Here is a 26323-nt window from a genome sequence, read left to right as displayed (position 1 = left end):
ATTCATACTGTTTGAAAGTTACAAGTCAGTGATACAGAGTTGCCGACATTATAACTCCGTAGTGATACCATACCAAAGAAGAAGTTTTCCTAAACACACACACTTGTGTTATTTTTATATGTGATCAAATAAAAAGGATTAATTCTACTGCTCAAATGGAATAACTTATCCCAAGAGACCGAATATAAAAAAAAAAAATCTCCATAGAAATTATTACCATCACGAGGATGTGAATTTTTTTGAGAATTTGATATTGGTCCTGTAAGAAAAGTAGTTGTATTTCAGTAGTAGAATCAACCCTTCTTGTTTCATCAGCAAGAGTAACTATAAAAACGCCCTGTAGGTAGGTATTATTAAGCTGAAGAGTTTGTTTAGTGTCAAAGACTGTCACACAGTGTAACTTAAATTGGCATATTATGATAATGAACATAAAAACTTAAATAAATATTTATGTTAATATTTTTTGTATTTATTTATTTTCCCAAAGCTTCACAGTGACAGCTGAAACAGCAATACTGTTGTAAAACTAAACTTGGAACAAACTGTTACAAATATTTTACAAATTAAAATAAAACCGCATGTTGCTTTACTTTCTCGTATAGGTAATAAATGTAATTAATGGCTAGATTATTAATGTTACTTTGTTACCCTCAATAGTGAGGAGATCTTATAAAATGGTAACCCTGATTTTCATTGTCATTCAAGTGCCACACACATTGCGATAACATTATGCGACATTGATTTGACAGCAGCGGAGTGAAGTCTTGCGACTATGCAAAATGATACCCTGTAATCGTAGCGCATATAGACATAGACGGGGCGGGGCACATAGCTCGTAGAGCTGATGGCCGCTGGGGCAGGAAAGTTCTTGAGTGGCGACCACGAGCCGAAAGACGTAGCGTGGGCAGGCCTCCCACTAGGTGGACCGACGATCTGGTGAAGGTCGCGGGAGGTGCCTGTATGCGAGCGGTGCAGGATCGGTCTTCGTGGAAATCCTTGGGGGAGGCCTTTGTCCAGCAGTGGACGTCTTTTCGGCTGAAACGAACGAACGAACGATACGTATTACCACTATTTACCAGACATTACTATTTATTGTATACTCGCCGGATTACACGTAGGAGCACGCGCGTTACAGCTTCGGCCTTGCATTATTATAAGATCTTGTTCCGCCCTTTTACGAACTTCCTCCGTGAGGATATCCCCGCCGAATTCTATGATGAACCTATCAAAAGTCATATTCTGCAATGTCAACCCACCACAAGGTGGACCGGCGACCTGATAAAGGTAGCGGGAAGGCGCTGGATGCAGGCCGCTACCAACCGTGCGATGTGGAAGTCATTGGGGGAGGCCTATGTTCAGTAGTGGACGTCCTGTGGCTGAAATGATGATGATGATGATGAAATGAATGAAAATGACAAATCTTCGAACGTGTATAATACCGTGCCAAAGTAATCATATAATTTTGGCACCTTAATAACTATTGCCGTTTTTGTTGTAAAGATCATGCAGCGCTACTTGCGGATATTATTGGAAAGAAAACTATGTGGGCTCTAGATCTGAAGCCGCTTTAGCGAACACGAAGTGCTCATACAATGCGGCGTATTTTCTTCCAGTCTTTAGTCAGGACTTTAGTCGAATTAAAACCCCGGTTGAACGTGATATAGCCGCACTAGAATACGATGCTTTTTTGCATAATCGCAAGACTTCGTTCCAGTGTCGACCGAATGTTATCACGATGTATGTGGCCCAGGGGTTACCGTAGCCGCTAAGGTTTGAAACTTCTTGCTTAAAATATTGTAGTCTTTGGCATAGACTACGACGGTAGTCATGGAGATAGGAGTTTGTTATCTCGTGTCAGATGTAAATGGTGAAAAGAAAACTCATGATTCGTGTTATTTTTATGCAAATGTAGGTATTTTATAAAAGTGGAACCCCGAGTGATCTCCAAAACCCATTCTATTATTATATACGATTCGGCTTCGATATCTATAATACAATAGGAGTTTATTTCATGTGTCAGATGACAAGGGTGGAAACAACCTACGATTCATGTTGTTTATTTACGTGCAATATGTGGGCATATTATAAAAGTGGAATGCCGAGTTGTATTTCTAAAACTTGTTCTATTATTTTATACTATTTGACTGCGACTCGGCGTGACGACAATACAAAACATTTTTCGCGAATCGGTGTTCATACATTCACTTAATACATTAGACGCCATGTTGTCATAAACGACATATTATAAAATCGCTGTGATTTAATATTCTTAATCATTAATTTTATGGCAAGTGTCCATCAGGAATCATTGTTCTTACACACAGAATCGTATTATTTCGCTTTCGGGTAGTAAATGTCAAAATTGTTGGTTCTTAGGCGAACAATGTATGGAGAACGAACATTGTCCTTTTGTGTAAGTACCGTTTAGTTTCGTCAACGAAAAACAGCAATTACATAGCCAAAGAATAGCCAATTGTCTCGGCGCTTATTACGAGCGGCCGATCGCCGATCTGCGCGCTGACAACTGCCCGCGCGATGCTATCGGCGCTCGGCATTCTGTTTATTGTTCACGAACCAAAATATGTAGCGTGATTTAGATAGTTTAATCTAAAGACCACAGTGAGCTTTTATGCTTACTTCATTATCTGAGTCTACTATTTTCCTATAGTTTATTGTTACAAAAATAAACTTCTTTGTTTATTTGTTTCGATGTCATAATCTTAACGTCTATAAAAATCCGCGAAGAGTTCTGAAGCCGATTAAAATGTAAACTATGAAGTTTCTAGAAACAAACTTTTTTATTTTTAATGTATTTTGATCCTCACCCTGAAGATTTAGGACTCACACCGAAAGCATCAAGAGCGTCGTGTAATATTGAAAAGGGTTAGTGCATCGCGAGTGGAGTAAACCATTAAGGAGGCCAGAAGAGGCATCCGTCCCGGCTCCCTCGGGGGCCATTCCGCTGGCAGGACGTTGCTCACCTGTGGAGGTCCCACACTGTCCTGTGTCCGCATATTATACCTCACTTTATTATTTTCTGAACGAATAGACAAATAATGTAGGAACAAGTGTTAGCTAACATGTGTGAGGCTCTACATAATGGGCATATAATTTTATAAATACTTATTAGTAATACTGGATAAAGTATCCAGTCTTAGTTGAATATAATTAATTAAAAATGCTCTACACTATTGCGGAGTAAATGAACTAGTAAACATTATAAAGGGAATTAACTAATGTAATAAAAATTAAAATAAATAGTAATAGATAAGTCTTTTAAAATATCCACTAAATTATAGACAATAACCGATTGTCATTTATTTATTGGTTATTTAATTTAAGTACACCGGTTTAATTTGAGAAGGAAAGTGCACTTGGGATCGAAAATGAAGTCGGAATAAACAAGAATTAAAAATACTTGTCAAATTATGAAAATGGCGAGTTCATTAATGATTCAACATAAACAGATTATGAATGTTCCCAAACATGCTCGTTGTTCTTGAAGCTCGTATTGTGTAGTCAGATCTCGGACTTTTTAATGAAATCTTTGCAGAGGGCAGGGGTCGGCCATGTTGCATTAGCGCTGTATTTGCATTTTCAATTCGGCGGAGGGGAGGGCCCTCTAATCCCGCGCGTACAACTGTTCGCGTTCGCCGCTAGTCGACCTCATTTACATAATGTGCCGTGAAATTTGCTGTCAAATGAAACAGCAGTGACTTTTGTTCGCTATTTTAGCTGATCAACATAGAACCAGCATAGCAAATTTGAAGTCGTTTGTATATTAGGATTAAACTATTATTCCAAACCTGACCCGAAAACTTACCCCAGTTTAACTATCATAAAACAAAATTAGATTAGACAGGAAAAATTACATGACGGCAGGCTTTGAGAAAATAATAGAGAAACGATGTACAGGAACGGATGCACCACCGTTGCATAGTTCGGGGTAAAAGTAAAGTGAGAAGTGTCTACCTTTGTATTAAGTTTAAATAGTAAATATTTAAGAAAGTGTATAATCAAGAAACATCACATATTTTACATTAGAATCTACGTAGCCGACTCTACAATTACGCATCGCCGGCTCTAATTAGATTTGTATAGAAAAAATATTTGCGTAACCGTTTCTTGTAAAGTCAACGGACGAAGAATGACAGTTAATTTGTTTACCGGCCGATTACAGTTACACGTGGAGCGCCAATTATTTGCATGTCGCGATGATGTAACGAGAACAATGGCGGCCGGGCGGGGCGCGCCGGAGGGGGGCAGGGGCAGGGGGGCAGGGGGGGGCTGATTGAGGCGCTAATCAATAGCTGCAGCTGCATCGCCCCCGCCCGCGCCCGCCAACAACAGGTTGAACTAGACACAGACGCTTGAGATTGCTTTCTTACGCCGTCGCGACTTAGTTCATCTGTGAAATATTGATATTTTATGGTGATAACTAACGACCCGCTCCGGCTTCGCACGGGTGCTAAGTATACATTTATGAACCTTCCTCTTGAATCACTCTACCTATTTAAAAAAACCGCAACAAAATCCGAGATCTTAGCATACATAGGGACAGACATCGGGAAATAACTTTGTTTTATACTATGTAGTGATAGTGATGATGATGAATCCTTTAGGCTGGGTTGCACCATCTTACTTTAACTTTGACAAACGGCAAAAATCTGTCAAACTTCATACAAAAAACACTGGTTATCGTTATAGTTACGGTCAAAATTAGGTGGTGCAACTCAGCCTAAAAGTATACTGATTAGCAATATTTAGCGTCAAAATACAAATTGTAGAGTTCTTTACTTCTTTTTAAATTATGTAGAAGATTGACATTTCATTCATACGACCAATGGAATCATAAATAATAATGGAATATGATCATAAATCAACAATGTTTTATGAAATAACGCATTGAATTCATAATCTAAATTTGCATTAACTGAATTCAAACACTTCAGCCAACATAATGCGCAAAGATTGATGTGAATGACTCTCGAGTCGGAAGCGTCACTGAGCGCTACGAAACCGTTACGCTATTTGGATTTATAAAAAAAACTTGAATGATGTTATTGTCACATTTTGGATAATATTGGCATATTACCTACAAAGTATTTTATAAGGTACTCATTTGGGTTTCGTGGGATATTCACTTTATTCCTAAATGTCATTGTTATATTTTTACATTGTTGTTAATGGTGACACCATTACTTTATCATTTATCTGCGCTGGCACATAACAACTCTTTGTATAACATGTATGTAAATCAGGTCACCTCGGCATACCTTACATAAGCAGCTAGGTGCGCCGGGGCGGCGTATGTAAATGACATGTAGATGCGCGCGCGGCCGGGATTGGCTCCGGCGGCACCCTTTGCTCTTTACCCTTTACCCGTATGGAAATACGCGCGTAAAAAACGGATTGTCGCGCGTAGGGCGCGGGCGCGGGCCCGGGCGGGCGGCAAGGGTTGCACACGGCGCATGATTTATGATAAACGTCATTTGTAAATTATTCCGTCACGACAATATCGGCCAGTTTTAATTTAAACTATGATGTATGACCTGCGGAGGGTGCATCCGACCTCGTTATAAATAATGTGAGCCGCGCTAATGGCATCTCGGCGGGCCAGCCGTCGCTCGGGTGCCCGCGGTAATCGTGTACGCTGCTTCTATCCAACGCACTCGCTTTAAGTTCAGATTATGTGGTGCACACGCGGTACTCCGTCTCGTCGTGCGCATACGTAGAACGCTAAACAATACTATACTGGAAATAAACGATTGCAGTATCTGTGAATGCTTTATGGTGTAATACGTAACATAATATCATTCATGAAGGAAATAAAGAGCACTCAGTGTTACAATGCTATTAAATTATTTTATGACTCAGAACTCACTCCGAGTTTAATGTGATTTACTTTCAATTTATTAGATTGATCATTTATTTACGCATGCAATAAAGAGTCGCTTGAATAACATGGCGGCTACAGAAAAAGGTCAACAAACGGAATCATTTATTATGAATTTTCTTTGGCCAAATCTCAAAAGGTTATTTTAAACCCACAATCGTTCATCAATCCACGAGAGGGCTCGGTAATAATCAAGAAATCTAGCTCCACAAACAGCGGCTGGGTCGTAAACAATTCATAGAGAAGCGGTGTCTCCGGAGACGGGGCCGATTGCGAGTTTATGGTCGCGTAAACAATATGTACAGGAGCCCGCGCCCGCGAGCGCTGCTGCTGGCTGCCCGCGGGGGAGGAGCCGGGCTGCTCGTGCATGCTGAGACGATGCTGCGATGATATTACACTATCCAAACTGTCGTACCAATTAACATTTCCAAATATAACGGAATGTTGACTTGGTAACATCATTATATTATTTACCGTAAACCCTGATTTTCCTAATATAAATAAATAAACAAAATCATTTCCAGTTTTCACAACTTAAGTAAAAGAAATGGTTCGTTATTTAGATACAAAAGCTACTTTTGTGATTAGTTAATTATAATTAGTGTTTTGTTTCCTTATGTTGCATGTTAATTTCCTTATGACAGAAAGAAAGAAACAATTATAAGTTTAATTTTTGCTAATAATTTTTTAACATTTTAAACTAATTCATAATTTCGTGTATGGCAATTAAGATAGCTATTACGAGTAGGTATATTAAGCACAGTTGCTGACGCAATTTACAATGTAATTTAGTTAAAAGATACATTTTGAATTACGCACTCCAGATAGCGTCAAATGAACACGAGAGTCAACGGAATGCTACAGCAGGCACAAGGAGTCAGCGACGTCACATCGGTGCCGTCTGCGGGACCTGTCGCGCGACCAAACGAGCATCGCCGACGCGTCGCAGGGAGCGTCGTAGTCGTAGGTAGCGGTACGCGAAGCGCGACCAAACGATCATCGCTGACGCGACGCAGGGACCGTCGTAGGCAGCGGTACGCGACGCGCGACCAAACGAGCATCGCCAACGCTTCGCAGGGAGCGTCGCAGCGCAGCGATACGTGACTTTTTGCAAGCTTCAAATGATTGTGATGCTCAGTGGCTCTCGCGGCGAGCTCAATGCGATGAGGCCGCATAATGAAGCGCGCTAAGAGGCATCGCATGTACCAATTACCATATTATCAATCATACGATCAAACAATAAGACAGTAATAGTTTTTATCAACATGCCATCGAGACGAGTCATGTTAATTCGTGCATCTACATAATAATCGTAAAAGTTGTGAATTAATTTCGCTCAAGTATTTTGACTGATACTAATGTACAATAAATTAGTATAGATAAGGTTTAATGTGTGTACGGTGAAATGTTTTTGTTCACACTGCCGAGCGGCAACCAACAATAGACAGTTACATCGTTAATGAGGCTCATATCTGTTGAACATACTTTTTCTTGCTGAATCTCGATGTGACACGCGGTCCGGAAATTACAAAAAAGTCACCTCTTTCGTCACGGAATTGAAATTGAATTCGGAATCGCGTAAATCACATTTCGGGATATCGGAGCGGCATGCGCGCGCGCAGCTGGCGCGTGGGCGCGGGAGGGGCGAGGGGAGGTGGCGAGGGGGGGAGGGTGCAATCCGCGCCACGCGCCGCAACCCTTTAGCCGCAGTTAACTGCATTTGATCAAAAATCGCCGGAGGTCTTTAGCGGCGCGTGGCGCGGGCGAATGCGGGCGCAGCCTCCGCCGAACTCCACACTCGTTTATTGCCGCTTTAATTTATATCGCGGCCGAATAAACATTATAAATTGCCTTAATCACGTTTAATGGTCTTCGATAGTCATAATTTACTAGTAACGGGGTACGTGCACATAACGAGACGTATTTCTTTGTAAATCTGACAATCGTCGGTGCCACTCGTGAGCTCATTTTTTATCGTCTCGCGTCCTATTTAGAGAAATGATCGTTTCTATAATAGTCCAGTAGAATTAGCTTTTAAATCGGTAATAATTCATATAAAAGATTTTATTGTTTTAATGGCTTCATTGGTTGCCCATTAAGACTCTTCTAAGTTTTCGACTTCGACGGAGTTGTGCTTAAGTGGTGGGGGCCCCCGAAAGGGGCATTTTTTCGGTTTTCCGGTTATACCGCGTAAAGGACTTACCCTATCAAAAAGTGGTCTTCATGACGGTTGAAGGGCACTTAATCTTGCATTGAATAACACCAAATTCATATGTTTTGGACAAACCGTTCTCGCGCTAAAGTTCGACAAAGTAGAAAATATACGTATAATTAATGACCCTCTCCACGTCCAATGGTTTGTTACCCACAGGCTTCCAAGTCTTGAAAAGGGCCACCTCAACCAGTGTAACCCTATCAAGGCTTACGAGCTTGATGCGTCTATCCTTGTTCGTCCCAGCCGTTCCTTAACTGCGGTTGCTGCACCTCTTCCTGGCACTCACCTGAACGACTCTGTGTTACCTACTGTGGCTGCCCCTCTTCCTTGTATCCTCCTGCATGACTACGTTGCTTAGCCGTATGCCTGGTCTAAGGTTCGACGCCAAAAATCAACAACAACAAGTTCATATTAAAACGCTGAAGAGTTTTTTGTTTGTTTGTTTGAACGCGCTAATCTTAAGAATTACTAGTTTGATTGAAATCATTATTTTTGTGTTGAATAGCTCATAAATTGAGGAAAGCTATAGAATATATACAATCACTCTACGACTAATAGAGGCGAAGCAGTAAAGAAAAATGTTGCAAGCACGGGAAATAGTATTTAAACTATTTTCACTCGTACGAAGTTGATTTTGTGGCGTCGAACCTTGGACCAGGCATATGGCTAAGCATTGAAATCGTACAGGAGGGTACAAGGAAGAGGGGCAGCCAAATTAGGTAACACAGAGTCGTTCAGGAGAGTGCCAGGAAGAGGTGCAGCAACCGCAGTTAAGGAACGGCTGGGACGAACAAGGATAAGCGAATCAAACTCGTGAGCCTTGTTAGGGTTACACTGGTTAAGGCGACCCTTTACAAGGCTTGGAAGCATGTGGGTAACAAGCCATTGGACGTGGAGAGGGTCATTAATTATACGTATATTTTCTACTTTGCCGAACTTTAGCGCGAGAACGGTTTGTCCAAAACATATGAATTTGGTCTTATTCAATGCAGGATTAAGTGCCCTTTAACCGTCATGAAGACCACTTTTCGATAGGGTAAGTCCTTTACGCGGTATAACCGGAAAACCGAAAAAACGCAGCTTTCGGGGGCCCCCACCACTTAAGCACAACTCCGTCGAAGTCGAAAACTTAGGAGAGTCTTAATGGGCAACCAATGAAGCCATTAAAGCAAAAAAATCTTTTGTAGGAATTATTTCCGATTTAATTAATTTTTGTGTTTAATTCTACTGGCCTATAAATATGTAGCGATCGAATCTGTAAACTTCGAGCGAGCATTAATAGTTTTTCCGTGATTCGGAGGAATGCAAGCGGTGCGGGCGAACGTAATGCTCGCCGGAGTGTGCCGTGTCAGCGCCAGGCGGAGATCAAAGCGGCCCGAGGGCGGAGGTCGGAGGGCATCTCCGCTTTAAACAAACTCTCGCGCTTGGCTGCTCCGTCGCACTCAAATTCGCAAATTTAATATTGCCTCCAGTCGAGCCCCTGTTTGCTCACATTCTGTGTACCGACTCCAATGAAATTGAATTCCGACCTCTTTACATGCTTACAGGCTGTAACCGCCGCAATCATGTCGGCGGATGCCTGCACAAACAGAGCTCTCGGGCGGAGTATGGCGGTGTGTTACTGTATTTGTTCGGCAAACAACCAGCATTTGTATTCGTTATCGCAAATTACGATCATAAAAATATGAAAACTTCATTAAGTACAAAAAGAGTTATTTGCTTTCTCCTAGCTGTTAATGTTAATTAAGCTTGTTTGTACTTTTTGATTTGGTATTAAGTACCTACTTATTTTATCTTAGCTTTAGTTAAGTGAGGAATACTGCAATCACTATCATTTATTATGATCATAAACCTCAAACTGTAGTAACTACGATAAAACATTATGTCTGAATTTGTATTGTAGGTATGTTAGTGTTTTTTTTATCAAAAACACAATTTTCAGTCTAGGGGCTACCATCACATAATTTTTTATACATATCATACAATGTGTGTCAAACACACACTAGTAATTTTGGCCCTACAGACTATAGGTATAGCCTAAAACTTCTCAAATCTCCAGCAGGTTTTCAAATTTATGCATACTTAAAAAAAACAAGATGCTCTGTTCAGCTAAAATTCGAATCAAAATAAAATGAAACCGTACCATCAAAGATTGGCAAACATTCTGTTGTGTGCAGCCGTTTCAACCACGTTTGAAATAACAATCACTTTCTTTTTTTTGAGCTCTCGATTAGTTAAAAAGTGAAATAGAATCCCTTCACTGTATGTACATTTGTCTACATACGGCGCACGTGCACCCGAGAAGGGTTGCAGGCGAGCGCGGGGCGCGGGCCGCGGGCCGCGGGGGGCGGGCGAGTGCGCGCGCGCCGGGTGCGGCATTGTCCAGGTCGCGAGTCACCCTTCACCGTTTCACTTTTCATCTCGCGCGGAACAGATTGCGTATTTTTTACGCGTTTCCGTTGCACAGGTAAGGGGCGTCTCCGGAGGGCGAGGCCCCGCCCGGTCGTCTGCATGCCTCCCGCCGCTCGTTTGCATACTGCCTCCGCGCCCGCGAGCGTTGTGTCGCGCCACGACTCCGCAATCACTTTTGCATTTAGAGCCGGCCATTCAAATGAGAGGAACTGTGCAGCTAAACGCTTCTTACATACGGTTAATTGCGACTTCAGCACCCTGAGCACGAATAACTCTCGTACAAATGTAGGCGCTGTTTTGTTTTAATGCAAAAAAATATTTAAAAATCATACCTTATTGAGAATGATATTTGTGCTCCGAATCGCCTGTTATTTGTGTCTGGTTGAATTCAATATTCATGCAAACGCATACTGACAAGCTTCAAAATTGTTTTTTTTTTCCCACTCCGTAGCCTGCTACGAAATTTGGCTACGAAATGGTTCTAAGCCGAATACCTGTAGGTTTTAAATCAAATTAGTGTAAATGCCACAGTTGACTGCATCTGGATTCCGGAAGTATCAGCTCGGTAATAGATGAAGTGAAATTCCTAATTCGACAAGGTCTCCGGAGACCGCTCTGCGCGCCACGTCCCCGGCCGTCTCTACCAAAGATGTGATATTGGATTACCAGTTCGCCCGTCCTTTTAAAATACCAAAAATGATTGATCGAACAATAAATCCGCCATCCCGTGTTGCGATCTGTTTGCAAAAGTGCCAAATTCTGTGATGCAGGGTAACACTAAATACTTAAACACAATGGAATTACCGTTACATAATTTAATGCTATTATGGCAAGTATGTAGGTAATAAACCGTGTTTTAATACGTGTTTTTTAAATAGCTATAAAATTATAAGAAATACCAGCCAGGAGGTATGCTTAATGTACCAGCAACGTTTTAATATATCAATTAAATTGCTTATCATAAATAGGTACTTTAAAAACATTTTTTTAAATATTATGCTCTAATATCTTAACAACAAATGGTACCTACTTTAATTAGGATATTGTTTCAAAATCTAGCTAATTCTTGCACTAACATAGCACCTAGTCGATGGTGTGAGAGGATAATGTATATATGAATTATCTACTGACAGACCACATCACGCTCTTTCTGACGTCAATCAAGTGGTTGCAGTTATTGCTCGTAATAATTTACAACTTATTTAAAAACATTTACTGTTCAGGCTCTGTGCGATGCGTGAAAAGCCCAGATCGTTGTAGGTAAGTAGATTATGTATTGATGCACCATGATAATTAAGTATAAAATATCATAGGCGAATGAGTGATCCGGGAGTGCAGTGGAAGGCTGCGCATCGAGTTCTAGAGCTGTGGATCCACTGCAGTATATTAGTAGCTGTTGGCATAAATTAGCACGTGAAGTAAACTCTGAAGTAACGATATACTCGCGATGCAGCAAAGCTCGCTACGAGACGAGAGGTAGAGTCGTTGGAAGATGTTGTACTGGGATCATTAAATAATATCGTGAACTGGCGCCGCGCAAGCAACGCACACGCGAGACGCGCACAATGTGAGCCCGACACAAAACAATCGTTGGGATAGAATAGATGCACACACTATTCATAAAACAAATAGTAAATGGCTCTATTATGTATTTAGAATCAGTTCTACCCCAGTATTAGAATGATTGGATGTTGTATATCCGGAAAAACTGTTACTTTTTAACCTGATGCTTAGTCTTAGCTTCACGTTTAGGTTCACTTCAAGCTCTAGATCTTTTACCTGTACCTGTAACTGAGATTTTGCCAGTAAAAAAACATATTATCAACTTTACATAGACTGACAAGTTTAGAAATGCAATGCAAGATATGCAAATTCTAAAATATTAGGACATGGAATATTCATGATGTATAATGTTATATTGTCATCGTGCCTAAGACGGCGTCACTGCTGCAGACGCGGCCGCGCTGCTCGGAGGCGGTGGCGGTGGTTCCCGCGCGCACTCGGTCACTGGCGCGCATTGTTCGCCGCGCTCAGTCTCACCTCATCAAACGCAGCTGATTCCGTTTTTGCGAAAAACCGTTATTTTACACATAAATCTCACCCTTCCAACTTTCAAATTTCAATATCCCCATCTAACAATGCATCCGCGGCTCGTTTTTTACACTCGCTGATTTTTTAAAATGTGGGGTAATGCACTTTTTATTACAAAAATTTACGAAACCGACGGAGACGCAGTCGTTATTCCTTCCCACGGCGGGAAATGGGTCACGCATTGTTCCGCTCCTTCGTTTTTTCGCTAAAAAAGAGATTTTGGCGAGACGGGGACCTGTCGCCTCCCGCCGCGCCCCGCTCTCCCCTCTGACACACTTTTTTAGGGTAAAAAATGTAAAAATTACGGCGCAGCTTGCGATCGAGTTTTCTCAGGAGTTGTGCGGGTTTTTTTCGCGATAAATCTAATAACGGCGTGTAGTACAGAAGGCGCGAAGGGTTGTCGTCGGTCGCAGACATCTGTCGCGGCCGCGGGGCGCGGCGGGCGCGGGGGAGGCAATAAAATGATTAGGTAAACAAAACGGAGGCTGCGGGCTGTTTGCAGGCGCGGGGCGCGGGGCGCGGGAGAGGCCGAGATTACCTCCGTTTTAACGCGCGAAGGATTTCAAAGGCGGCCGGCCACTTCACAAATAATCCATCAACATCTCGTCGCGCCCTTTAAAGGCCACTCGGGCGGAGGGCGCAGATTCGATTCCGGCGTAGATTGGAGTGCATATTCAGCTAACGAGGTTTGCGCGGCTCTCGACTCCCCCGCCAATATTGTGCCAATAGGCACCTGCGGGACGGCCCTCGTTACCTCACTCAAATGACTCTACCGGACATATTTTCAATTCTTCGAGGCTATTTCCTTTTACTACGTTTTGGCCTTTCTTGCGATAAGTTGCGATGGAAAAATATTGACTGTTGACAGCACCGTTGAGGACATGTCATTTAAATTTTTTTATTAATATTGACCAAAATGAGTCACTTTGAACATAATTAATCAAATAGGTAACCCTTAGGGGGCCTTTACATCTCTCCATATCTTTGGGCTCTACCAGCATTTGGAAACAAACACGTAATGACAAAAGATAAGAAAAAACCACTGCAGAAACTCTGTCTCTTACATTGTTACCAGTTATGTTTCAGAAAAAGAACAGTACGACTGAGTTGCACCACCTTATTTTAACCGTAACAATAACCGGTGCTTTTTGTATAAAGTTTAACTCAGCCTAAAAGTTTTGATAAGTATCTACCTACATCAAATAACTGCAGATTGCACTGATCACGCAAGAATCCTTAACGTTAGTATAGACTTGGACTCTTTACGTATAACACTTTTTTTAATATTAATAATATACTTAAAAATTGATGTGACTGAATCTCAGTAGGTACCCGTATTCTGAGAAATAGTATTAAAATAGTTTTTCGTGATAGTAACTACTTCTAATCTGCATAAAGTGCACTCTGTACAATTAAGGCAGCCTTGTAGGGCCGCGTGTCGCGTATGTCGCCACGTCTGCGCAGCTTTTTCGGCGTCTGCATTTGATTCACACGTCCCCATCTCCTTATTGGAGCAATATCTTCGCGCGTGGTTTAGATGACTTCGATTGTGGATGGATCCCAAAAACGCTACTGGAGGTTTAATTAGTCAGTATACGAACACTTAGTTTGAAAAAGAAATACGTGATAAAAATGTCTGAAGAACTTTTAGTTACAGAACTCTCAAAGATAAGATGTATGTGTTTTCTACAATATTCAAATGGAGAAACTCTCGCTTGCATCTCAACACTTACGAAAATTACACGACACTACTAAGGACAAGCACTCTCCAAACCTATGGTTAGTTTACATCTATGAATCAATTTTAGATGCATGGAAACAAAATTTAATATCTAATTACTACATAATGTCACATATTTTTAATTTAAAGTCGTTTAATTATACTCGTAATGTCAAGAACAATAAGGTCAATTTTTTTCAGAGATAATATTAAGATTGATTTCTAACTTATTTATTGCGAAAATCACAGGTGAAAATATATTCTTCAATTTAAACGAATAAAAATATTTATTCCATTTTATAGATTTTCTAGCTGCATATGCTTGTATGTTACGGATTTATATATTTTTTTAATACAAACTTTTATTAAGTTACATAATACAAAATAATGAACTTATCGTGAGTAGGTACATAATGTAACTCATTAATAAACGTCGCGTTAAGACCCGTGTCTTACTATTTTAATTGAAATGGAACGCGAAAGTTTAAAATCTTATAATGAACTACCTACATAGACTAAATAATTTATATTTTCATCCATCATAATATACACAATAAACAAAATGCAAATTTCTAGTACAGTTAATTTTGAGTTCTACCATAATCATTTAATTTCTTTGATGGTATGAATGTGGCTTAGGGAGGGTTTGCGAGCAAGCAATCATTATTGTTTACATTTACATCATAACCAGATTACATTGGATTGCATGTTAAATAATAAAGTAAATATTGTTATTATTGTCTGTACTGTAATTTATAAGCTTTTTGACCCCTCTCTATCGGAGTGACTAAGCACGGACTGGGCAACAATTTCGAAAAGAAACAGAAAAGTTTTATGAACCTAAATGCGGAAGAAACTCACATTCTCATAACCTTGTCAGCAATTTATAAATTATGTTAAAGTAAAAAGTAAGTTTTTATGATTGACATTGAATTGGTTTCTAGCTTCAATACTTTGACATGCATGTACGCGTTCAATAGATATCGATTGTTTGAAGCTGCCGAAATTAACGGAATTGAAAAAAATAACACAACATCTTAATTGCAATTTAATTTCATTATAAATGTTTTCGGAAAGTAACTGTAGTATGCACTTCTTTAACAAACTGTTCGCCACATCCGTTGCAAATGCGCGTGATGCGATTGTTGCGCAACATTGTTGTTGGTGGCAGCACTCCTCTACAAACTGTGGGTTAATTAATACACAATATCGCTTTTCTATCGCTTATTAAAGCAGAAAAAATATTTTAAACGATCAGTTTCAATTAACTACGAATTTCTACGTCCAAGTTATAAATTAACAATTTAGTTATATCTTCTATCATTTTTAGTTTGTGCTATGTCTATCATATAACATAGCATCAGTACTCGTATTTTTTCAATCAAATAGTCAAGCATTAAAAAAATGAAATTGTTAATACAATATTAGCTACTATTTCAAATGTTTCATGTTAAAATAATAAATAGTTTATCAATCATCATGTCGCACCCTTAGAATGAAAGTGACTTAACTCAAAATTCCTGTTACTCTCGATTTCACCATAAACTGACCTTATAAAGCATGCTCTATATCCCTGTATAGATAAAGTGACCTATCTCTTAGTAAAGGCAGAGCAACGCATACTTCGGTCTCTTTCACTAATCCCGCTTTTCATGTATGCATATTGTGTGAAAGAGGCAGAACTAGTTTTACGTCGGCGGTGCTTGCGAGTGTACGTGTAAAACATCGGCGGATCTCGAATTGTATCTGTTTATTACAAAAATACTGTAAAGGTAAGTTCATGATTTTTTTGTCATAAAGTGACCTTTTAATAAATAGGTCTGTATTTAAACTAAATATGTTAGAGTATTCAGTGTTCATTTATGGATTCGGTCTGTTTAGTTAAAAATATAAATGAAGGATACACGACACTTTTACGAATAGGACTATTTATGACTGAACTAACCTAATTTAGTTTTGATATTTTTGATATTGCGCCTGTGTAGAAGAAAAAATAAAAAGGACCGATTAACATATTTTTGGAATATGTCGCTTTAATATAAAATTTGTTTAAGATATGTATAAATTTATGTACTTAAGAGTTTAATAAGTTGTGTTGTTTCAGACTTTACTTCACAAGTTTACTAGTAAACTAAGAGCTAGTGAACGCCAGACCTACGTCATTTTATAAAAGCTGAAAGTTTATCAGCGTATGCTCCCAATATAGGTTATAATGTTGGTGAATTATGAAGTTTGGGTCATCATGGCTTTGGGAGCTTTAGAGCTACCCTAAAAAACAGTCTGGCAAGGAGTTGGAACTGTCAAAACTGTGTGAGTGTTGGGGAAAATATTTCTAATTATTGCCAAAATATTAAACAAAAAAAATCAGATTTTATAGTATATCCTATATTGGGAGTATACGCTGACAAACTTTCAGCTTTTATAAAATGACGTAGGTCTGGCGTTCACTAGCTCTTACTCTATAGTCAAAATAACATCAAGACGAGTTAGTTCAAGATATGTTTAGTTTGATGGTAATAACACCTCCAAACATGCAAACGGATAATGAAAACAAAGACAGGGAGCTTTTTTTCCCTCAGGGATGACGGAGTCAAACAGCTTCTGAAGAGCTTTTAGTGCCGGCGCTCCACCTGCTTTCAGAAGCTCAGCCGTGATTCCATCATCACCCTGTACCTTGTTGTTTTTCAGGTGTTTGAGAGCCATTCTAATCTCGCACAGACTGACGTCCGAGATATCTTATAGTGTCGGGTCAATCTAGCTCTTGGGTCTTCGGCTAGATTTGTGATCAGGTGTGCGTACACACCTCTTCCAATATCTCAGGCCCCGACGAGATGACTCTGCCATCCTCGGTCTTCAGCTTGGTCAGTTGGCTTTGGCCAACAGACAGATCTCTTGCTATAGAGCCCTTGTTATGCTCAGTCGCCTCTTTAATTGGGTCTGTATCAAATTGGCGTAGGTCGCGAGTTGAGTATACTTGCAGAACCAAGTTTCTTCTCTCTTCCATAAGTTGGTGAGGTCAGAGATCTTTTTGGTTCCTTTTGAACGACGGGTTTTAATGAACTTAGACCCAGTCGTTTGGACAATTCCTACGAACCTGTCATTGCATTCGTCCACATTTCCGTAGTCTCCTAGGCATTTGAAAAGATTTTGCAATTCGAGATAAAAGCTTTCGGGGTTTTGGAGCTGGATGAGCGCTAGGCAGAGCGAAGACTTCATCACCTTCATTGGATTCGCGGAAGATATCGTAGTCATGCTCGATGGCTTCTCGATGTATGAAGAGCTTCTCAACAATGGTTCTTAAAATGAACATGGACAAGACAAAAATCATGTCAAATATCCGTGTTGTAACCCACACCTCTGAAAGTTAGAGACTACACTCGAAGTTGTTGACAATTAAGTGTACCTGGGACAATCCAGTTAGGTAGGTCCAACTTCGAGAAAGAGGTCAACCGTCGAATTCATCTCGGCTGTGCTCCGTTCGGAAAGCTTCGCAATATTCTCACGTCCGAAATGCCGCAGTGTCTTAAAACAAAAGTCTTTGACCAGTGTGTGTTGCCAGTGACAATTTAAGGATCTGAGACGTGGTCGCTTTCTATGGGCCTCATAAGAAGGCCCGAGGGCGATGGAGCGTGCTATTCTCGGAGTCTCCGTGCGCGATCGAATCAGAAATGAGAAGATCCGCAGTAGAACCAAAGTGACATAGCACGCAGAATCGCTAAAATCATGTGGCAGTGGGCGGGGTACATAGCTCACAGAGTTGATGGGCCGCTGGGGCAAAAAAGTTCTCGAGTGGCGACCACGAGTTGGAAGACGTAGTGGCAGGCCCTCCACTAGGTGGATCGACGATCTGGTGAAGGTCGCGGGAGGTGCCTATGCGGGCGGCGCAGGACCGGTCGTTTTGGAAATCTTTGGAGTAGGCCTTTGTCCAGCAATAAGTAAACGTCATTCGGCTGAAACGAACGACTAAGAAGCAAACTATACCCTTGGGCTATACCTCGGTTAGTTTTTTTCATACAAAAAGGCTACCTTATAGCACCCAATATCTGAATGTGTAATTCGAATTATCCGAATTATCCAACACTGTCTTATTGCTCACCTACCTACACCAAGAAATCTTTCACCCAAAAAGTAGTTGGTAGTGTACATCGTATTGTAGTTAGTACCTAGATAATTATTTTTTTAGGTTTGGTTAGGTACCTGACAGGTTAGAGCACTTCCCCCACCCTGCCCCACCGTGGCTACGGCCATGTTCACTACCTTATATTCACATAACATTAAGTATAGTAATGACTTATGTCAACAGATTCATTTGCAATATGCGTCATAAACAGACATAATTAATAAAAAATCTCATCAGTTTCAAAAGTATTTTGTAATAAAGTGACCTAATTTAGAAGTACTTTATATTTTATGTCAAAATATATACTAAATAAAGTATAATTACAAAAAATACTCTGCCAATGTTAACTCAAAAGGTTAATCAATAAATCTACTTAAAATCAATCAAATGCGACGGAACACGAAAGAGATATAGTAAAATGTATTCAAAACTACACTTTTTTGAAGACTTTCTTGTTCATTTACCACAAATTGCATTTTTTGGATTCGGTCACTTTCATTCTAAGGGTGCGATGTCATGTACCTACTATTGTGTCTACTTGCCAGCGATTTTAAATTAAAATGTGTACACACACGCTCAACAACATAAATAGACAGGCATCACAACAGTCTGTGGATCGACAAGTTTAACTTTGACCCGCTAGTGGACAGGTGGCGCTGCCGACTGCCGCAGAGCGCGGTCAGACGCGATTGCGCTCGCGCAAGTAGAGCACGCTTCGGTAGAGGTTTCACTTCCTGCGGCGCACACCTGGCTATAGTCTTGAGCTTCAAATCATAATAATATTCGTCAGGATCACGTTACAGACGGAGGATGTAACGGTGCGCGGCAATTAGCGGGCGTCGCGCGGCCACGAGCGCGGAGTGCCCTCGAGCGGCACGCCGCGACAATGTTACGACTTCACACGCAATACTTCACGTATTTCATTCCAAGTCAACTTATGTTTTGCAAGTTACATTTTTATAAATCACTATTGTGTGCACGGTTATGTCTATTGTATGTAGTTCCAAAGATAACATGTAGGCAGTACCTACATATTATGTACTTACGCTCGTATTCACAAATATTACTATGAGGTCTCACAGTGCGCGTGGACGCACAGGGTGACACACGAACCAATCACAGAGCTTTATTTAACGCTGTGCGTTCGATTTGCTGCTTCACTTAAGCAAGCATCGTTTGTGAATACGGGCGTTATACACATTGATTAGAGGAACGACTATTGCTTGCTGCAAATTATTGCATTATTAATTAATTAAAATAGTTACGAAAACAAATTGAATATAGGTATGCAATGCAACATTTAATCAGTGAATTTAAAGTGAAACTAATTAAATGATCGTGCGCTCTTAACAGTTGCGGAATGATTTTAATCAAAATTTACAGGTGCTCTACATTTATACTGAATCATAACGAACTCTTTGGAAAAAATATGTTCAGTGCATTATATTGCTGGTGCATCAGGATTAGACAAAGGAAGAATTCGTGACAGTTTTTATTTCAAAATCGCTACACGGAACGACGTGATTTATACATAATATAAAAAAACATTGAAGTAATTTCGGAATCACAACTGTCATGTTTATAGCTTTATCTAGAGAGGATGTTGTGGTGCCCCGTGCGCATCACAACGACGCGGCGACGTCGCGGCGCGCCGCGCGACATCGCATTGCGCGCCCGCGCACTACGCATGCGCCAATTAGCGGCGCGTGTGTGCGTGCACTGCGCGCGATGCACGGCGGTGCACATTACATTATGCAGATGTACATTTTATAGAACTTTCTCCTTGCAAATGATAATCCGTTTGAAGTACAATTACGGTTGATACTGAATCGCGAGTAAAAAATATGAAACGATCTGATTATGGAAGAAGCTACGAGTACCACGTTCTTTGTTGCTCTATGTTTTAGATTGCAAACTTTACTTAATGCTCAATACTGTAAAACTAGTGCATTATCCTAATCAACCCAGCCTCCTAGACAAATGACAAAATGTGATAGATTTGGACAAACTTGGTAACTTCTAAACTTTTTTGTATTTAAAGGATGAGCTTTTTTAGAGATTTAGAGCCGTAGCTTTTACCCCACAGTTAGAATTAAATAAAAAAAGTAGTAATTCCTCATTTGCGTGTAGGGCGGCAGGCCACAGCGCCGGACCTGCGCCTGTCGCCAAGCATCACACCAGCCTAGGTTTACTTAAGGTGTTCGTGAGTGAAATCCGTTATTTTCACGTCATCGTTCAGAGATTCATATGTTACTAGAATCATAATATTATTATTCAATTTAAAACGTCTTGGTTTACTGTGTGAGCACGATGATTCCAATAATTAAGTATAGCAAGCATCATTCAAAGAGCACGCCAAGACCGCCAGCCACAACAGAACAACGAGCACAGATTGGCGGCTCATTACGGACCTCGGTTACGGAGCCGATGACTCTACATATTAATCTCGTTGATAATCATCAATTTTAATAAGTCTGAGCGCGGGGCGTCGGAGCCTAATAATATGTAAATGTTAATAAGCCCCGCAAACATACAAGAGCAAGTAATGCGTGCCTTAATACAATGTTACGAGGAAATAATATGACATTACTTTTGGAGGCCGATGATAGGACGTAATGACTAAAGTGGGGACGGATCGTGCCGGATGCATGCTAAAAACACATCCCTTTTTTGCAACGGTTTTGGGACAAGGGGTTTGATTCCTTACTTTAATGTCGCAATTTTAAATCTGTATTAGTATAATATTTATTGTCAAATATTTTTATACGCTTCTGAAAACATGGAACAGTGTGCTTACCATGAGTTTACGTTAGATGTGCTCGCTAGCGACTGCGTAAAAAATGTCATTAATTGTATGACATTTTGTGCAGCGCCTCTAGCGGCTACTTTCAAGAAACAAAATCTTCATAGAGATTTTTGACGTACTCGCTAGCGAGCACACCTAACGTAAACTCATGGTAGGTACACAGGTTTAAATTTTCAATTTTATTTTGTGAAAATTGTAGTGAAGTAACAGTTTATATTTTCCAAGGAAGTCACGATAATTAAAAACAGGAACATATTATTATTAAGAAGTGGTTATTCTCACGAAATGGCAAAGCTGGGGAACAGCAAGATCGGCTGCGCAGATGCAGCGGCTATCGCTACCAGCCGCATCACGACCGACATTCGTTATAACAGCTTTAATAGAAGATGCCTCCGCCATATTTCATGCATTTTTACAACGATAAGCGGGTGAACTGGGCCAAAAGGTTTTAAAGGCGACGAGTACCGTTCAACACGGTATGGAACTTGACTCAGTACTCGTAAAATTTTAATCCCTGAAAGATAGAACCTAGACAGACCTAGGTCTAGAATACAAGGATCGCGATTCCTTATTTAAACTGTTACATGTTCATGATTCACTCACGTAAAGTGAATTATTGGGCTTTTAGAGAGTGTAGGTGATATAAATCTTTAATGCAGACCTTCATAAATAATGTCATGAAAATGTACAAGATGACATCACTTGGGAAATGAGGATCATTTCGATTTTTAGCTGTGAATGCAGATTTATAGGGCTAAGAAATCCTTAATACACAGTCCAAAAATTTTTGTTCTACGACAAAAATTGACGAAGTTATGGCCAAATTACTAAAAAAGTTCACTGACCGCCCGGCGCGGGACCGTTGACGTCATTGTATCCGATCCGAACGCTGCCGGCGTACTGCGTGGATAGAAAATATTTTTTTCTAGCCAAACTATCAGTTTGAGAGAAAAACTTGTAATGACATATATTCATCAGAATAAAGTAAGCTATCGATAGGTAATTTTCAAAATAGAAATTGTGAAAAATAACGCAAAAAATCCATCCGCTCATGGAACGCAGAGACGCGATTGGGGTCTCCGCGGTGGTATATTTGGCGATTTATTCAAATAAAGTGTTCATAAGTGTTGTTAGAGTCATATCTTCTTCCAAGTAAAATATAAAAATGTATAAGTATTAATTTATTTACTTCTAACAATAAGGTATAGCTGAGGCAGATACACTCTGCCTAGGCTACAAGACATTTCTATGCAGATCATTTCGATGTACACGCAATACCTACCTGTTATTTAGTTTTTCTGAGTTAAACCTACGTACCTACCTATCTATTCGCCGTTCCCATGGGCGGACCAGCTGCTGCAGGAAAGGACAGCTGCTCCCTCCTGGAAATCTATTTAATCTTAGCCTAGAAGCTGGGTATGACTCCCCTGCCCCCCTCCTCTCCCTAGTTCATAAGCTGGGCATGACTTCCCCCTCGGCCAGAAGTTGGGTATGATTTACCCCCCCCCCCCAGGCCCGAAACTGGGTATGACTTGACCCCTCCCTCTCCCCCCAGGCCAGAAGCTGGGTAAGGCTTGCCCCTCCCCCCAGGCCATAAGCATAAGCTGGATATGACTCCCCTTCGGCCAGAAGCTGGGTATGACACCCCCCCCCATGCCAGAAAAGACAGAAACTGGGTATGACTTTACCCCCCCCTCCCTCCCCCCAGGCCAGAAGCTGGGTAAGGCTAGCCCCCCCCCAGCCCATAGAAACTGGTTATGACTTGACCCCCCCCCCCTCCCCCAGGCCAGAAGCTGGGTATTACATACCCGCCCCCCCCCAGGCCAGAAACTGGGTAAGGCTAGCCCCTCCCCCCAGCCCATAGAAACTGGTTATGACTTGACCCCCCCCCCCCATCCCCCAGGCCAGAAGCTGGGTAAGGCTAGCTCCTCCCCCCAGCCCATAAGCATAAGCTGGGTATGACTCCCCCTAGGCCAGAAGCTGGGTATTACATACCCCCCCTCCCCCCAGGCTAGAAACTGGGTAAGGCTAGCCCCTCCCCCCAGCCCATAGAAACTGGTTATGACTTGACCCCCCCCCCCCCCCCCCCCCCTCCCCCAGGCCAGAAGCTGGGTAAGGCTAGCCCCTTCCCCCAGTCCATAAGCATAAGCTAGGTATGACTCCCCCTCGGCCAGAAGCTGGGTATGACTTACCCCCCCCCCCCCCCCGGCCAGAAACTGGGCATGACTTGCCTCTCCCCCCCTCCCACCAAGGCCAGAAGCTGGGTAAGGCTTGCCCCTCCCCCTAGGCTATAAGCTGGGTATGACTTATCCCCCCCCCCCCCCCCCCCAGGCCAGAAACTGGGTATTAGCATCATATTATATATTATTATGTTCAATACAAACAATCATTAACTTACACTCACCCCAACCGCGTCTCCGCATTGCATCGAATCCTATGAAAATGTGGTTTTTGGACATAGCGATACTTAATTTTCACAATTTTTATTTTTTTAAATTACTGGTCGATAGGTTACTTTATTTTGATGAATAAATGTTATTAAAAGTTTTTTTCTAAAACTGATGGTTTAGCTGGAAAAAAATATTTTCCATCCCAATAGTACGCCGGCTGCGCTCGATTCGGATATAATGACGTCACGCGGCCCTGCGTACGTTGACTTTTAGCGGCAAAAACGGCCTATGTTTATTACTTAATATCTTCGTAAGTAATGGTCCGATTTGGATAATTCAAAAAGATATATCTTTCTTATGTCTTAAAGATTAACGTAGATACTAGTTTTATTGAATTTTCTACAACAGTACTGATCCTCATTGTAAGTCAGCCGAAACATAGTATACAGACGAAATATGATTAGCGCGTGCGTCTGTGGAGCGCGCACCGGCGCGGGCGCATCGCTGACGACTCGGTAATCGAATCATGATCGTTAATCGCACGAGCTCGAATAATCGGGCCGCGCCGGGGAGACCGGTCACGAGCGCGCACGAATGCCCAACATCCGAGATTTGAATACTAGATAATTAATATAGCTTTATTAGCGGAGGAAATATCGATTTATGAAGATATTATCCGCTTTGTGCGAGCCGCAGCGCGGATGCCGCGTCAATCAATTACTGTCGGCGCACGCGCACGCTCGCCGCGGACGCGCACTACCGCCATGGCTATTGCTTTCAATAAAAATCAGCTGTAAAAATTCTCATAATTATCCTAAACGTATGGCAATAACTCTATCTGATACGAGACATGGATTTTATCTGAGTCAAATATAACTATCGTTTGGAGTTTGGACTTGTAAACATTAACAAGTTGCCATCATACGCCAGACACCGGTCAAAGGAAGCCCTAAAGCACCAGTTTCGTTACGACAAATGAATGAAAATCTTATAAAAGTGCGTAATTATTGTTGCTAAGAGATGTGCGTGCAGATAGCGCCGCGGTGCACGTCGGCCTCACCAGGTCGTCGGGGACAAGATCGTATCTTGCACTTAATAATATAGCTCAACTACCTTCAAATGCAAAATGCAAGGAAGAATAGCCTTAAGACTTAAAAAGTAAATCAACAACTGACCCACTAGACTATTATCTCTACCTCACGTGTTTAAGAAGTTTTTCTTTAATATACTCTACAAACTACTAGGATAGAGCATGACTGTAACCAGATAGATACTCTCTAAAACAGTTACTTATTTGTGGATCTATGTATTTTTCTTTCTCCTTACTCAATACATACTCAATAGTCCAGTCAATAAAGCATTATAGATGGAAAACTGTAGAACACAATTTCTGACTTCAGGACTTTATTAAGACTAGTTAGGAGGTGAACATAGCAAAAGTCCCCGACCTTAGCCCTTGAGCCGGCGGGGAGAGGGGGGTTTAAAGGTGCCACTTTTCGGTTTTTCACTTAATCCTCGGAAACTATGCGTCCTAGTGACATGACTACTATGAACCAAAAAAAGCATATTCAATTTGCTACAGGTGAAATAGTCAACTTTTTTGATAAATTGTATAGTTTTCGCGGCATCTGCTCTAGAAGGTCTGTAATATTGGAAATTTTATTTTTGTCTTACATGTTCCCATCAGGAGAAAATCGACTAAATCAACATTGAGCAATCATTCTAGACTTGCGGGAGCATGTTAAGCCTAGTTCCAGGGAGGGAAATGCACCGTGCGTATATTTAGACGAACCACTTTGAGCCACTATTGACTCCTCATCACTTAAAAACTACTGTGCATTAACACTTCAAATTTGGCTCATGTGTTGAGACTTGCAAGATATACATCAGCTTCAAATTTCATAAATATGCCTCAAACGGTTCTTTAGGTATTGACGTCCAAAAATCTACATGTCTGACCTATAGACCAAATTCTAACCACTTCCAGATGACCTCGAAGGTTCAAATTTGGCATCCAGAAAGGTAGTTATGTAAATACAAAGGAACAAATAAAAAACCAGTAAATTTTAACATTTCACAGGTGATAGATTGATTTTAGTGTTCTAAATGTCGATTTTTGAACGTCAATACCTAAATAACCGTTTGAGGTATATTTATGAAATTTAAAGCTGATGTATATCTTGCAAGTCTCAATACATGAGCCAAATTTGAAGAGTTAATGCACAGTAGTTTTTGAATGATGAGGAGTCAAAAGTGGCCCCAATTGGTTCGTCTAAATATACGCACGGTGCAGTCCCCTCCCTAGAACTAGGCTTAACATGCTCCCGCATGTCTATAGTGTTTGCTCAATGTTGATTTAGTCGATTGTCTCCTGATAGGAACACGTAAGACAAAAATTAAATTTCCAATTTTACAGACCTTCTAGAGCTAATGCCGCAAAAATTATACAAGATATAGAAAAACTTGACGGTCTCGCCTGTAGCAAATTGAATAAACTTTTTTTGGTTCATAGTAGTCATGTCACTAGGACGCATAGTTTCCGAGGATTAAGCGAAAAACTGAAAAGTGGTACCTTTAAACCCCCCTCTCCCTGCCGGCTCAAGGGCTAAGGGCGGGGACTTTTGCTATGTTCACCACCTAACTAGGCTAAATAAAGTCCCAAGGTCAGAAATT

The 26323-nt window shown here is 41.0% G+C and overlaps 1 protein-coding gene across 1 annotated transcript in view; it reads right to left on the bottom strand.

Annotated features, from left to right (window-relative positions):
* The window catches only part of LOC135072855 (POU domain, class 2, transcription factor 3L-like), a 207480-nt gene that overhangs the window by 19857 nt on the left and 161300 nt on the right, over positions 1 to 26323 (bottom strand). The gene's annotated exons all lie outside the window — the stretch shown is intronic.

The sequence above is a fragment of the Ostrinia nubilalis genome, chromosome 6 (assembly GCF_963855985.1).
Source record: "Ostrinia nubilalis chromosome 6, ilOstNubi1.1, whole genome shotgun sequence".
In the NCBI taxonomy this organism is placed as follows: Eukaryota; Metazoa; Arthropoda; class Insecta; order Lepidoptera; family Crambidae; genus Ostrinia; species Ostrinia nubilalis.
The sequence above is the reverse complement of the archived record's forward strand: the minus strand, read 5'-3'. Positions and strand labels throughout refer to the sequence as shown.